Source organism: Garra rufa, chromosome 9 (genome assembly GCF_049309525.1).
Source record: "Garra rufa chromosome 9, GarRuf1.0, whole genome shotgun sequence".
NCBI lineage: Eukaryota > Metazoa > Chordata > Actinopteri > Cypriniformes > Cyprinidae > Garra > Garra rufa.
Window position 1 is genome coordinate 42,984,761 of NC_133369.1, and position 14,725 is coordinate 42,999,485.

A 14,725-nucleotide genomic window follows, 5' to 3' on the forward strand; every position below is an offset into this window, starting at 1 on the left:
GATAGGCATATGTAAGACAAAGAAGAAATATTAATATTTTAAACTTGACCATTGTGTTCACTTTCTGTGGTTTCTGAAGTGGTCCTGTCCCCTTAAATTATAAAGAATAAAAATCTTTGCTTGTGTTCATCTGAAACAAAGAAAGTAATAAACATCTGGCATGACATGAGTACAGTAAATGAGAGGATTTTTATATTTTGGTGTATTATCCCTTTGAAGAGTGAGATGTGAAGGCTAAAAACACATTCCAGACAAAATACAAGAATGTGTTGAATTAATGAGGAGAGTCATAGATTTATTTATTTTTTTTATTTTTTTTTTTATTTTTTTTTTTACAATTAATTTAACATGCAATGCAATTTAACATCCAACAGTTTTTAGGAGATTTGTTACATTAATTTAAAAAATAAAATAATTTCCACCAAAAATATTAATTATTATTAAATTCTCAACTTTTTGGGGGGAAATGCAAGTTTGCTACCTCAATATGCTTCCTCAGATTTGATGGTGAACTTTTGAAGCCAGACATTTACCTGATGAAAGTCATAACTGAAGTAGAAATGTGTGGGATTGATGCATCAGAACAAAGATCATTGATTCTCACGTCAAGCATGCACATTTGAGCTTCTGTTTAGCATATTTAATGTGCATAGGATCAAATAAAAATGTACTTTTCAAGATGAAATAAAATTGCAGGGAGTAAAAAGTACAGTTTGTGGCGATCAAGAAAAAAAGGAGCTTTACGCCACATCTTCGTTTTGTTTACTTTTATTTTTACTTTCACTTTGCGTGTATAGGGAGGCGCATTTCAATTAACGACAGAAGCAAGGAGGATATAAAAGTGGGTTCGTACCTGAGAGAGGGTGCATCATCAGAAGGTTTGAAGTTGTGGGAGTGATTGTTCGGAATTACCGTACGAAGGGGAGAGATGGCCGCTTGTGAGCTGAGGCTTCCTGTGAGTGATGTCTGGTGCGTCGCGGAGTTCACTCAACTTCACTGCGTTGCACATCCTGATCATCTGGTTTTAATAAAGCTGAATTCACGAGTTCCCACTTACTGATAATAAACAGAGTAAAAGGATAGCGTGTGAGGTTAAGCGTATTTGGCGTGCTGTCCGGGAGAGGGCTCCGAGCTCGAAATTCGTTCCCGAGCCCGGGGCACTCCCCCTGCCCGGGGAGAGGGTCCGAGCTCGGCAATCGGCCCGAACCCAATAGCTCCCCAAAAGGCTAAACGATCGCAGGACAGCAGCCAAGGGAAAACCGCTGTAAACCCCAAAAGGTGCTTAGTTTTTTGGCTGAAGGCATGCTGGATGATTGTAGCAGTGGGGCTGCTAAGGCAAAATATGAAGAAAAAGGGGGGCTCCTGCGGGAGCGGGTACTGCTGCGGCAGTAAGAAAAAAAAAAAAAAAAAGGGGGGGGGGGGGGTACTGCTGGTACTGCTGCTGTTTCCAGCCAAAATATAAAAATTCTTAAATCAAGAAGGATTTTCTAGATGAGTAAAAATTATTGTCTTGTTTTCAGAAAAAAAAAAAAAAAAAAAAAAAAAAAAAATCAAAATTAAGGACATTTTTGTTTGAAACAAGCAAAATTATCTGCCAATGGGGTAAGAAAACTGATCTTGTTTTCTGTTTGAAATAAGATTTTTTTTTATTACCCCATTGGCAGATTTTTTGGCTTGTTCTAAGCAAAAACTCACTTAATTTTGACTTGTTTTTTCTGAAAACAAGAAAATAATTTTTACTCATAGAAAATCCTTCTTGATTTAAGAATTTTTAGATATTTTGGCTGGATTCAAGACAAAAAATCTAAGCTAGAAAAGCATTTTTTGCAGTGTGATCAGTAAGTCATGGCAGAAAAAATTCTGATTTCTTGTTTCCAGCCAAAATATCTAAAAATTCCTGAAACAAGAAGGATTTTCTAAACAAGTAAAACTTATTTTCTTGTTTTCAGAAAACACAAGTCAAAACTAGGGTGAGTTTTTGCTTAGAACAAGCAAAATAATCTCATTTCAAAACAAAAACAAAATTATTTTTCTTAACCCACTGGCAGATTATTTTGCTTGTTTCAAGCAAAAACACACTTAATTTTAACACGTTTTTTTTTTTTGGAAACAGAGACAATTTTTATTCGTCTAGAAAATCCTTCCTGATTTAAGAATTTTTTGACATTTTGGCTGGAAACAAGACAAAAAATCTAAATAAGAAAATCATTTTTTGCACTTTAAGTTATACAAGACCTAACTCAAAAATTTAAGTTTGTTTAATGTAATTTGAGTTGCTTTGTGGCTTAAGTTTTGGAGTTGAAACAAGTTACCAAATGCAATACATATAAATGCTTGTGCTGACTATATGCTGACCCAGCCAATACACATATAAAACCAGATGTTCATGATTGAGTCAGTGTGGTATTGCACTCATCTATTCATATCTCTGTCGCCGCTGGTCTCTGTCTATCCGTCTCTCTCGAGCAGCTGCTTTCACACAAGATGATCACATTTCATGTGTCTGTAACCGCGCGGTGCATCATTCTCTCTCTCTCTCTCGTGCGCTGAGCTCGTCTCATTGGCTGCTGCTGTCCACAGTCGGGCTTGACCCACTAAACTTTGTAGTGAACCTGAATTCCCTTCATCTCATTGGCTCCTGTTTGGTCACGTGACTCGTCACGCCCTCCTCATGTGTCTCCTCCATGTGGTGAAGAGCGCCCTCCAAAAAACCTCAGTCTGCGCTCCTCTCGGTCGTCTCGAGGAGCATAAGCGCGGATGCTTCTGCGTTCCCTGTGAACAAACAGCCCAGCGATCATTACTGTGATTTGTGGGTAAATAAGCGCCGCATGTTTGAGTGAATCTGCTCTCTTGTGCCGTCAGCTGCGTCCGCGTGGCTTCGACTAACAGATTCAATTCAATTCAAGTTTATTTGTATAGCGCTTTTCACAATACAATTCGTTGCAAAGCAGCTGTACAAAAAATGTAGGCTACTACAATATATTTAGTAGCTTATTAGTGGTGACTACTGTATGTTAAGTCGATGTACATATGGTATAAATATTAAAAACGGTAATGGTGTAATCAAAAACAGATGATGAACACTAATAGTAATGATTATGTGTTGCAATCAAACTTGTAGAAAAATGGTGTAGTGCTGTATGTTGTTTCAAGGCTGGCATCTTCTCTTCTTCTGAATCCAGGCTGAATCTTGTGTAATTCCTATCCCGTGGCAGAAACAGAAAAACAAATAGAGAAACAATTAGCGTAGCTGCTGTTCCAACCAAGCAAAAATTATGTGTTTTGCCTAAGCTGAAGAATTTTGATGTGCATTTGATCAGATGTAACTGAAGTACAACGTTATGAGATCCATTATGTGAATGCTTGGCTAAAGAGATGAGTCTTTAATCTAGATTTAAACATAGAGAGTGTGTCCGAACCCCGAACGTTATCAGGAAGGCTATTCCAGAGTTTGGGAGCCAAATGTGAAAAGGCTCTCCCTCCTTTAGTGGACTTTGCTATCCTAGGTACTACTAAAAGTCCAGAGTTTTGCTCCTTAGGGAGCGTGAGGGATTGTAGCGTGGTAGGAGACTACCCAGACAGCACACATACGTCGGGCCGATGTGAGCAGAACGTCGGCCTCATAACTCTAAAATCTAAAAAGGATCGTCCAGGCGTAGGCGGGTGTAATTTGGTCAGTGCTCTATTTTGCCAGCTCATCAAACGTCGGCCCTGAGTCGGCTCACGACAGAAGGCCGATGCCGCGCTTTTCTGTTTGAACTTGTACGGTTTTTCGTCTCTTAGCAACCCACCATAGAGATGGCGACTCCTCCGGCGACATCCGTGGCTTTCAGGTAAGTTTTCACTTGAGTTAAATTGGAAAAAATATATTATTTTGTTAATTCTGTGACACTTTATAACTAGTAAGGCGCTTGGTGCACTGTAGTACAGGTAAAAGACTTTGCCGTGAGCCCTACTTGAGACTTTGGCTCGTTTCCAAATAACGTGAACTTGTTTAGCTAACCGTAACAGATTTTATTTTACTGTTTCCAGCTGTTTCTCTGAGGAGACGAGCTAACGTTAGACGCTGAGCAGCAAAAAGCTTAGTTCAGAGTTTGTTTTTAGTTTTTATATCAGTAGTGTTGTACTACTTTGTCCTAACTAACGTTTTTCGTCGTGTTTTTCACTCTGTTACAGGCTGCCAGAAAGTTACGGTCTCTACGGTGAGCCAGCTATTGTTGCGGTTCCTTTTTAAACTAAAAATCAGTTTTAAATTCATTATTGGATAATGATTGAATGAACTTAGATTAATAATGTAATGATTCAATTCTAGATGTTTACTTTTGTAAATACTGCGTGACTTTGACATATTTTAATATGTTCAATGTCTAAGTTTACACTGGAGAGGTTGCCATGGAAACGGGGCTGCAGCACTACACCTGACACTAAAACTCCATCTCTCGCTGCTGTTGTCGCTGCTTTTAGGTAAGTTTAGTGCTTAAAACCACACAATTATTACATAAAACTGTTCCTTACTTGTAATTGACACGTTTCTGTTGAATATTTACTTTGCAGAAATGGTGCAGAATGTCTTCGAAAAAGTCTGTTGGCATCTCACAGATGAGGTATGCTAACTCTAGAGATTGAGCTCTTGTTTATGAAACCTTTTGGCTTTTTTGCTGACAATTTGTCTGTGGGTTATTGAACCTAAATCTTACAAGTTAAAATGCTTTTGGATCATGTAACGTAAACGCATACTGACAAAATATGTTCTTTCAGGGGGACAGAAATAAAGCCTCCACAACGGAAGGGAAGCTCCAAGGTTTCGATATGTCTTCAGAGAGCTGCTGACAGAAGCAGGAAATACAGGTGAACCGAAGAAGCTCATAAAAATAACTTCATATGCATTTTTCCCACAATATATTTAACCTACGTAACCAAGTGTCTGCTAATTTCTTTTGCAAAATTAAATATTTATTTATTATAGTAATTTTAAGAAGCTTTTCACAGTGAAGGATTACAAATTTAAGATTCTGTTAATGATTTTTTTGTTCCTACATTGTATTTAGCATTTATGGTAAAAATGAGGACATCAAATTATTCTCTCAAGCAAAGTTAGTAGCAAGTGGCTCCTGCCAGTTCCTGTTCTCCTGCAGTTCCTGAACACCTGGCAGGTTTTCCCAAGTTAAGTGTGAATTCTAAGCTCAAGATACAACTGCCTTTTGTTTAGCACCTTTGCATTTGAATGACACTTGTATTCTAAATAGATCAAGGATGGGAAAATCCTACTAGGCTGATTATCTATATCACATTTGCATGCTTTGTTTAAATTGCCTCCACCTCTATGTATCCCTCCCCCTTTGGAAAGGTATATAAACTGTAATGTATATGCCTTAGTTAGACGAACTTTGATGACTGCAGCAACGAACAGCTCGTATCTCAATAAAGAGAAACTTCTGCTTCAAGATTTCCAAACGTCTCCTGGTCTCTGAGAAAAAGTTCACAACAACAGCCAAATGCAACTCTACTTTAAACTAAAAACATATTCTGTTATCTAATTGTAGTATATTATGTATACTTTTTTTCTGCATTGTGCCTGTACTTTAATTTGTTTAACCTTCTAATAAACCAGCAACTGCATACTAAATATTGTGGTCTCTGTGACAAATTGCATGTTTTGTCCCTAGATTCTTCCATGATGATGGCCTGTTGCACATCAGCAGACTCAGAGTGAACCTTCTTCTCCAAAGTGCTGTAAACCAAAGGTCTAGTAAGTAAAATATCAAACATACACTACTGTTTCGTAAGGTTTGGTATGGTAAAGTCTCTTCTGCCCACCTCAGTTTTGTGTATTTTGATAAATAATACGGTTAAACAGTAATATTGTGAAATTAATATAATTTAAAATGATTGTTTTCTATTTTAATATAGTTAGATAAGTAATTTATTTCTGTGATGCAATTTTCAGTATCTTTACTCCAGTCTTCAGGGTCACATGATCCTTCAGAAATCATTAATCATGTGTTTGACTCAATGCAGGAGGATTTTTTTGATGAATAAAGTTTTTTTTAAATTAACAGCATTTATTTGAAACAGAAATGTTTCCTTTAACTTTTGATAATTGATAATGATAAGACATTGATAATTACAAATGAAAAATGTTTTTTGAGCAGCAAATCAGTATATTAGAATGATTTCTGAAGGATCATGTCACACTGAAGACTGGAGTAATGATGCTGAAAATGCAGCTTTGATAAAAAGAAATTTAATTTCACAATATATTCACATAAAAATATTTTGTTAAATTGTAATAATATTTTACAATATTATTGTTTTTACTCCATTTTTGATCAAATAAATGCAGCCTTGGTGAGCAGAAGCGACTTATTTCAAAGACGTAAACTTTTGAAAGGTAGTGCACATTACAGTTATGATGTACCGCACACTTACAGGGCTAGTTCACCTAAACATGATTTAGGTAATCATTAATTACTCACGCCCATGTTGTTTTGATAAAATCCAAGAGCTGACCCTGCATAGACAGCAAGGGTACCACCACGGTCAAGACAGAGAAGGGTATTAATGGCATTGTTGAAATTGTCCATGTGACATCTGTGGTTCAACTGTAATTTTATGAAACTATGAGAGTAATTTTTGCACAAAAGAAACTAAATTTGTATTCTCATAGCATCGTAAAATTAAGGTTGAATCGCTGATGTCACATGGACTATTTTAATAATGTCATTACTACCCTTCTGTGTCTTGACCGTGGTAGGGCTCTTGCTGTCTATGCAGGGTCAGAAAGTTCTCAGATTTCATCCAAAATATCTTGATTTGTGTTTTGAAGATGAACAAAGGTCTTACGGTTTTGGAATGGCATGAGAGTGAGGAATTAATGACAGAATTTTCATTTTTGGGTGAACTAACCCTTTAAATGATACTGTGGCACATGTAGTTCATTCTGTAGAGACTGTGTCTGTTTCCTGAATACTGAGGGCAAATAATATATTTACAAAGGGTTCTATATAAATTCTTATTGTGATTAAACCAGATCACAATAAGCACAAATAGGGGGAACAGCAGCTATAGTACTAGGCCTGTAATGAGGTTACAAAACTCTGGACTATTGGTAATAGTGAGGATATATCAAAGTCCACTAAAGTATAAGTAGCAAATTTTTTGTATTTTATTCCTTAACTTCAAAATAGCCTTACTGATAATGTCCGGGGGTCAGGTACAATCCTTTTGTTTAAATTAATTTAAAATACACATTTTTAGCCAAGCATTCACATAACACATCTCATAACATTGCACTACAGTTATATGTAATTTAAACAAATCATCCTTTGTCTGAAATAATATGAACAGCTGCTATGCTAATCTTTCTCCTTTTGCTTTCCTGTTTCTTTCTCTGGATGCCCATCCCAAGGTTATCAGAGATTACACCAGTTCAAGATCGGATCCAGAAGATGGCAACACTCAACAAGTCCTTCAGATGATGCCAACTGTACATGGACATCCAAAACTGTGAAAAATTATCCTTATATTGCCTTTAAGGGTATCAATTTTCAACCCGCTTTGTATGAGTTTTGATAAAAACACTTTTTGCATCAACAAAATGACAAAATACTGTGTTTTGCTCGGTTTTTATTTTGTGTTCATGTAGCTCTAATATTGCACATTGGTTTTTGCCATGAAGATAGATTAGATTCTGATGTGGCAATAAAAATAGATAATTACCTTTATCTTTGAGCTGCTGTCATATGGACATTTCTTTGTTGCTAAAAGATCTTTCCCAGTAAGTCTCAGTCACCTCTGGCTGATTAAAGTTTTTTTTTTTTTCATTGTAACCTTGGAAAAATGCATTTTCTGTAAACCTACTTTGAAATGATAAGTATTATGAAATGTGTGTATAATTATAGAGCAGTTAACCTTGGTTTTACAATAGCAAAACTGTAGCAACCATAAGTGTAGTAAACATTTTTTTTTAGTTTTTTGGTTCATAAGGTTTTGATGCCATTGTTCTACTACAGTTAAATTGTAGTAATACTACAGTAAAACTGTGGTAACCATAGTTTATGAAATCATAATAAATGTGGTTGCTATGGTTTTACTGCAAATACTGTAGTAATGGTTAGTTTTGTACTTACTGTGGTTTTACTGCAACAGTCATTGTTAAACAATGGTTATCGTAGTAAAAATATTGATTTAGTTTTTACTATGGTTTTACTGCAAATGCTGTGGTAAAAAAAGATAGTTACTCTTTGAAAGAGTGAATGCTTCTCATTTGTATGTCACTTTTGATGCAAGTATCTGATAAATGTAAATGTATTTGTGTATTTAATGTCTTCCTTGGAAGTGTTAATAAATAAGCAACCGTTATTGAGAGTGGTGTGGTGTGTATTGTTTTATTATAAACCAGCGGCTCCTGCCGCGGATGGTACGTTAGAATAAGGATGAGCAAAACGCCGGTGAACCGCACCCACGCAGAGCAGCGGGGATTTAAAGCTGCGTCGTCCGAACGTCGGCCGGAGAGCATTCGCGATCAAATGGAGCCGATGAAGTTTTGTAAGTCGGGACGATGATGGCCCGACGTATGTGTGCTGTCTGGGTAGTTAGGTCTAGACTAGTTATTCACATCAAGTGGAAATCTTTGACTTGAAGAATCCTTCTTTAGTTGTATGTTTGGATTAAATTTCCCACTGTGCTTCTCATTTCCTCTTCCTGTGTTTCTCTCCCACTCGCGCGGCTTTCTCATGGCCTTCCTCCTCCAGCGCAGCTGCTCCCATCCGTCCAGCAGATCGCGGCTGTGAGAAGGAAACGCAGTGTGTGTAGGAGCGCAGGGATGAGTCCAACACGCCACCCGTCCGTCCAGCTGCTGAATTACAGTACGTCTGATCTGTGGGAGTAAGGCTTATCATCATTCATCCGCAGAAACAAAGAAATATGCTTGAGACAAGATGGAGAAATATACTTTTAGAGAATTGAGCTTTAATTCAGTTAATGCTTTATTTTAACACACATACAGTGCCTTGCAAAAGTATTCACACCTCTTCATTTTTGTCACATTTTGTTTTGTTGAAGCATTATGATAAACTGCTTTAAATTAGTTTTTCCCCACATCAATTTTCACTCCATACACCATAATAATGACAAAGCAAAAACCAGATTTGCTAATTTTACAAATGTATTAAAAATAAAACACTGAAGTAAGTAGATTGCATAAGTATTCATACCCTTAACTCAGTCCATAGTTGAAGCAGCTTTACAGCCTCAAGTGTTTTTGGGTCTGATGTGAGCATCTTTGCACATCTGCATTTGGCAATTATCTGCCATTCTTTGCCTCACCTTTTCACCTCTCCATCTCTGTCAGCTTGGACATTTTCTAGAGTCCTAGTTGTTCCAATCGTCTTCCATTATGGAGAATGCTTCTGTCAACCTTCAATGCAGCAGATTTGTTTCTGAACTCTTCTCTAGATCATCGCCTTAACGCAAGTCTGTCACTGAGCTCTACAGGCAGTTATCTTGGTTTTTGCTCTGATCTGCATTTTCAGCTGTTAGACCTTTTCTGAGAGGTGTGTGTCTTTCTAAATCAGACTCATTCAAATGAATTGGCCACAGTTTAACTCCACTCCAAGTGTAGGAACATCTAGAAGCAATATGATGCTCCTGAGCTAAATTTCGAGTGTCCCAGAAAAGGGTATGAATACTTATGCAACTGGATCTTTTCAGTTTTTTATTTTTAATAAATTTGCACAAACATTAAAAACCTATTTTTTGCTTTGCCATTATGGAGTAGGGAGTGTAGATTGATGTGGGGGGAAAGTAATTTAAAGTAGTTTAACATAAGGCAGCAACATAACAAAATGTGAAAAAATGAAGGGTTATGAATAATTTCGCAAGGCACTGTAAACTTTAGAGATAACAGTCAATTATGCAAAATTACAAGCAAATAATCCAAAACCAAGCCTAATCTTCACCCTAGAGTAAGTACATAGAGTTATTTTACACAGTAATTATTTGTGTAATTACACTGTAACAAAAATACTTTAAAATACAAAAACACATCACTGATTTAGATTTGCCATTTTGTTTTCTTGTTTTTATGCATGAGCCTTAATTGCTTTGGATTTATGTGTAGAACAAGAAAAAAAAACAGGCGTGGAAAAAAACAAACAAACAATCTTAATTCAAGATATAGTCAGCACAACCATTTATATGTATGCGTTTGGCTAACTTATTTCAACTTGAAAACTTAAGCCACAAAGCAACTCAAATTACATTAAACAAACTTAAAATTTTGAGTTAGGTGTAGTATAACTTAAAAATAAAGTTGAAATAAAATGTTTTTCTTATTTAGATTTTTTGTCTTGTTTTCTATGGGGTTATTTTTGTGTCTTTATTATTCAAACAAACATACTGTGTTTGAGAGTAAAACTAATTATTTTGTAATTAAAAAATAAAAGTTTGCAAAAAAAGTCTTCTTAAATCTCAAAAATAAAGAAATTAATAACAAAATTATTTGCAGTGCGTGTAAATTTTTTTACAATCTTTATTTTTCTTTGTGCACTTCAAACGCTTTTCATCGCGAAACCACAAATGTTGCTCTCTTTTCTGCTGTCTTTTTTTGCGGGTCTAAATTTTTTGTTTGCGAGTTGAAAAGTCTTGCTTGCGAGTAAAGATGAATCTCAGTGGGCGGTCTCTACCTATCAGGATGAAAGGCCTTTTTCTATTGGTCACTCTCGATTGAAGTGACCACGCCCACTACGTTTCCCCGCTGCTGCCGCAGTCAGTCTGACTGAGGAGCGAGTGAGTGAGGTTCTATCAGCCATGGCGAACAAAAGGGTGTTTACTGAGGAAGATAACTAATTTAACGTCTTAAACTGAGTGACAAGTGAATTTATGTAGTCTCTCTTCTCATGCTCACCCATTTAAATACGTAACATTAGCTAAGCTCGTCTGTAGTTCGGTGATACCGTTGAATAGGTTTAATTAGCCAGTGTAGCTAACGTTAGCTGCCAGAGCCCCCAATAGTAAAGCGTCAGGCCATTAATATAATTAATATTTTTAGATTAGTTTAGATTAGCGAGCAAGGTCCTGGCTAATCGCTAGGTTGAGTCCTCACAGATGAAAAAAGAAAAGGGTGTTTTGGAGCGTCTGATGCCCATATGTACATAAACACCACTGATCCTGACAAACTTATTTAAAACACTCGCTGAATATAACTACGTGAATATACTGAACTGTGTTCAAGCAGAAATATGATGTATTGTGAGTAGTGCATATACAGTGCGTTTGCGCATCAGTAATAACGGACACTTGTACGGCGTGCGTTACTTCATGTTACGACTCAGAGGCAGTATTAACATTAAGTGACATGGCATCTGACGCACTGGAGCCACTGGCACATGCCACTGCTCAGTGCCAGTGACACTTGTGACATGTGCCGATGGACTGTGTCACGGTCACTGCTGCCGCAGCTTCCGTGCGTCAGATGCCATGTCACTTAATGTTGATGCCGCTACTGTACGACTCCTGCTGGTGGTCATGGTGGTCTTTACCTTGATTACAATCATCATCTATCAAAACTCTACTAACGTGACTCATATTTTAGTTTAAGTTATATATAAGTATATTAGTTATCTTCCTCAGTAAACACCCTTTTGTTCGCCATGGCTGATAGAACCTCACTCACTCGTTCCTCAGTCAGACTGACTGCGGCAGCAGCGGGGAAACGTAGTGGGCGTGGTCACTTCAATTCGAGAGTGACCAATAGAAAAAGGCCTTTCATCCTGATAGGTAGAGACCGCCCACTGAGATTCATCTTTACTCGCAAGCAAAACTTTTCAACTCGCAAACAAAAAGCTTTTGAAGTGCACAAAGAAAAATAAAGATTGTAAAAAAATGTACACGCACTGAAAATAATTTTGTTGTCAATTTCTTTATTTTTGAGATTTAAGAAGACTTTTTTTGAAAACTTTTATTTTTTAATTACAAAATAATTAGTTTTACTCTCAAACACAGTATGTTTGTTTGAATAATAAAGACACAAAAATAACCCCATAGTTTTCAGCCAAAATATAAAAAAAAAATCATAAAATCAGGAAGGATTTTCTATATATATATATAGTCTAAATTGTTTTTGATTTATGTGCAGAACTAGGAAAAAAAACATTCAGGGAAATTAAAAAGCTTTATTCAAGAAATATAGTCAGCAAAAGCATTTGCACGTATGCATTTGACTAACTTCTTTCAACTTGAAAACTTAAGCCTCAAAGCAACATTACAATTACATTAAACAAACTTAAAATTTTGAGTTAAGTCTTGTATAACTTAAAAATAAATAAAGTTGAAATTGGGTAAATTGACGATGCAAAAAAATTATTTAAAATGACTTAAATATTGAGAAAACGGTAAATAAACTTAGTTCTGTCATAATAGTTAGTTAGTGTGTCTGGTTTAGCGGAATATATCTGCTACACTTCTGCTGCTGCAGTGCTGTGGAGACATTCTACTGGCAATACACACACAACATGCTGCTGTGAGCATGTAAGAAATACTGCTGCTGCACATATAACATGAATAACCCCCATAGCATACATGATCGCCCTGTAGCAGATCTATACAGGTGGAGCTGGGGAAGGTGGAGGGTTTCTGAAGTGTGCTGGAACTGCTAAGCACTAGTCAAAAATTTGAATGTTGAGCAGTGAGAGAACCAGCTGCCATGTGATAATGATGTCATTATGTCAGATTTAGACCTATCGGACTGCACCATTTAGAATTTCATGCCAGAACTTTGGACTTTGATCATTCAGATCAATACATCAAATACATTATTTGTTTGTTGAAACAGATTTATTTTAAATGATTTGTGCATAATATTCATTTGCATAAATCTCAAGCACATTTATGATGAGCATGTAAAGCACACAAATGAATAAGACATACTGAACATTTTATAACCTATAGTCTGTCCTTGACATCCGAACAAACTCTTTATTGATTTAACAAAAAATTCAAGTACTTTGTTTGGGAGAATTTCCTTTTGCATGTTCTCTTCAATTTGATGGCTCTTTTATGTTTATCATGTAGTTTATATATTGGTTCTGTAAAAGGACTACTTGCATCTCCATTAATCCACTCCAGAGAAAAGCATGACAATGCTTTCCTGACACTGGAAGACTCTTTGAACCTCTGCAAATGGATCAAATGCTGCTGAAGGACACAAGCTGATCAGACCCGGCCTTTCTCTAATGTGAGCAAAAATAATCAGATCCAGTTTGAGAATTTATTAAATACAAAGCACTCTCTTTTTCTTGGGCATTTGCCATAGCTTTTCTTGAGAGTACATAGAAAACATTATTGTTGACGTGTGTGTGCTTGTGTGTATTGTTGTTTCAGGCTTTATCAGACAAGTTCGCTTTTCAAAACTTCATAAGAGTGATAATAATAAAAAAAAACTTATCTATGTTTGTGCATATATCGCACCTATAATGTGTATGCTGTACAACTTTCCTCCTAATTTTTCTTTCTGCAAGACTAATGCAGCACAGCTCATAATAATGAGAGGATTGCATTTCATTTCTTAGAAATGATAACATGGTAATTAGTAATTATAGCAAATGTCAAGAGAGCAGTATTTAGATTAAAATGAGCAGCTGTGATTAAATGGAGCCCTACTAACATACATGATATTCATACTCACGACCCCTTTAGGGAAACGCACGCTTATGCCGTTTAAAATTACTAAATCAACATCACTCGGCCTGTTCTTAAACTGTTTTTCTTCTTTCTTCAGCACTCAGAATGTGCTGCTTGCTCTGTTTGTTTTCTCAGGTGGTATTTTTTTTAAATTCAGTAACCTAATCGACATAAATTACTGTATTTACCTTCCTCTGACAGCAGAATGACAGTTGAGTACTTGGCAGGACGCCTCAAAACGCAGAAACCCAGAGCGACTGCCAAGAGCACGACCACCTGTTAATGAAGAGCAGCTTCACAGAGCCGTAGAGAGCGATCGATCTCTCGCATATGAGCAGAACGCAAACATCGTCCTCTTTTGGACGGTTCTTCTGCTGTGATGTACTGTAGTAGGTGTAACATGAACAGAATTGGAAAATCTCCAGGTTTAGGTAATGCTTTGGGAATATTTGTAGCTGCACAAACCTGCTGGAGACGAGAGGTTCAGACCACCCACCTCAATCTGTGTTACTGGCTCTCTCAGAAAATCACCCTCACATTCAGCCCGGTCCAGAGACCCACTTCAGTCTGTCCATCTGAATCAAACACGCCACTCAGTTCTCATCACACATGCATCAGCAGACAGCACTGACACAGCTTCATTTCTCAGAGCTTTTTCCTGAGATTGCATGGAGATGTTGCTTCTCAGATGAGAGCTGATGATCTGACTGCAACTCTATACTCTTACTGCACAACAGCTGTTGATTCATTTTAGTGTGTTTTTTATTTCTCTTTGGTAATTTTATGAGAAACATCTGAAATAAAGTTGATACTTAAACTCTCCTGAGCTATGAAAGAGTCTCTGAGCAATAAAATGTTCCTCTCTGTTTTAACAGTCTATCCAGGTTATTCAATGGGAACATATCTGTTTTGCTGGTTATGGCGTAAATTGTTGAAATCTGGATAATCATGCCATGTGAAATGTTTAACCTAGTAAATAAGATCCATCATGATGCCTGTTTTTAATGTCAAGTCACCATATTTCTATTGCACTTTATACAATGCA

General features: G+C 36.7%; 1 long non-coding RNA gene across 2 annotated transcripts; it reads left to right on the top strand.

The window, feature by feature from the left end:
- The first annotated feature begins 4,071 nt into the window (after nucleotides 1-4,071).
- LOC141343043 (uncharacterized) lies at nucleotides 4,072-8,367 on the top strand. Of its 2 annotated transcripts, XR_012356710.1 has the most exons (6): nucleotides 4,072-4,202; nucleotides 4,373-4,464; nucleotides 4,555-4,604; nucleotides 4,759-4,848; nucleotides 5,049-5,749; nucleotides 7,409-8,367. It is a non-coding gene; the product is annotated as an uncharacterized lncRNA (long non-coding RNA). The 2 variants fall into 2 exon arrangements; XR_012356709.1 differs by having other exon boundaries at nucleotides 5,049-8,367.
- Nucleotides 8,368-14,725: the final 6,358 nt, after the last annotated feature.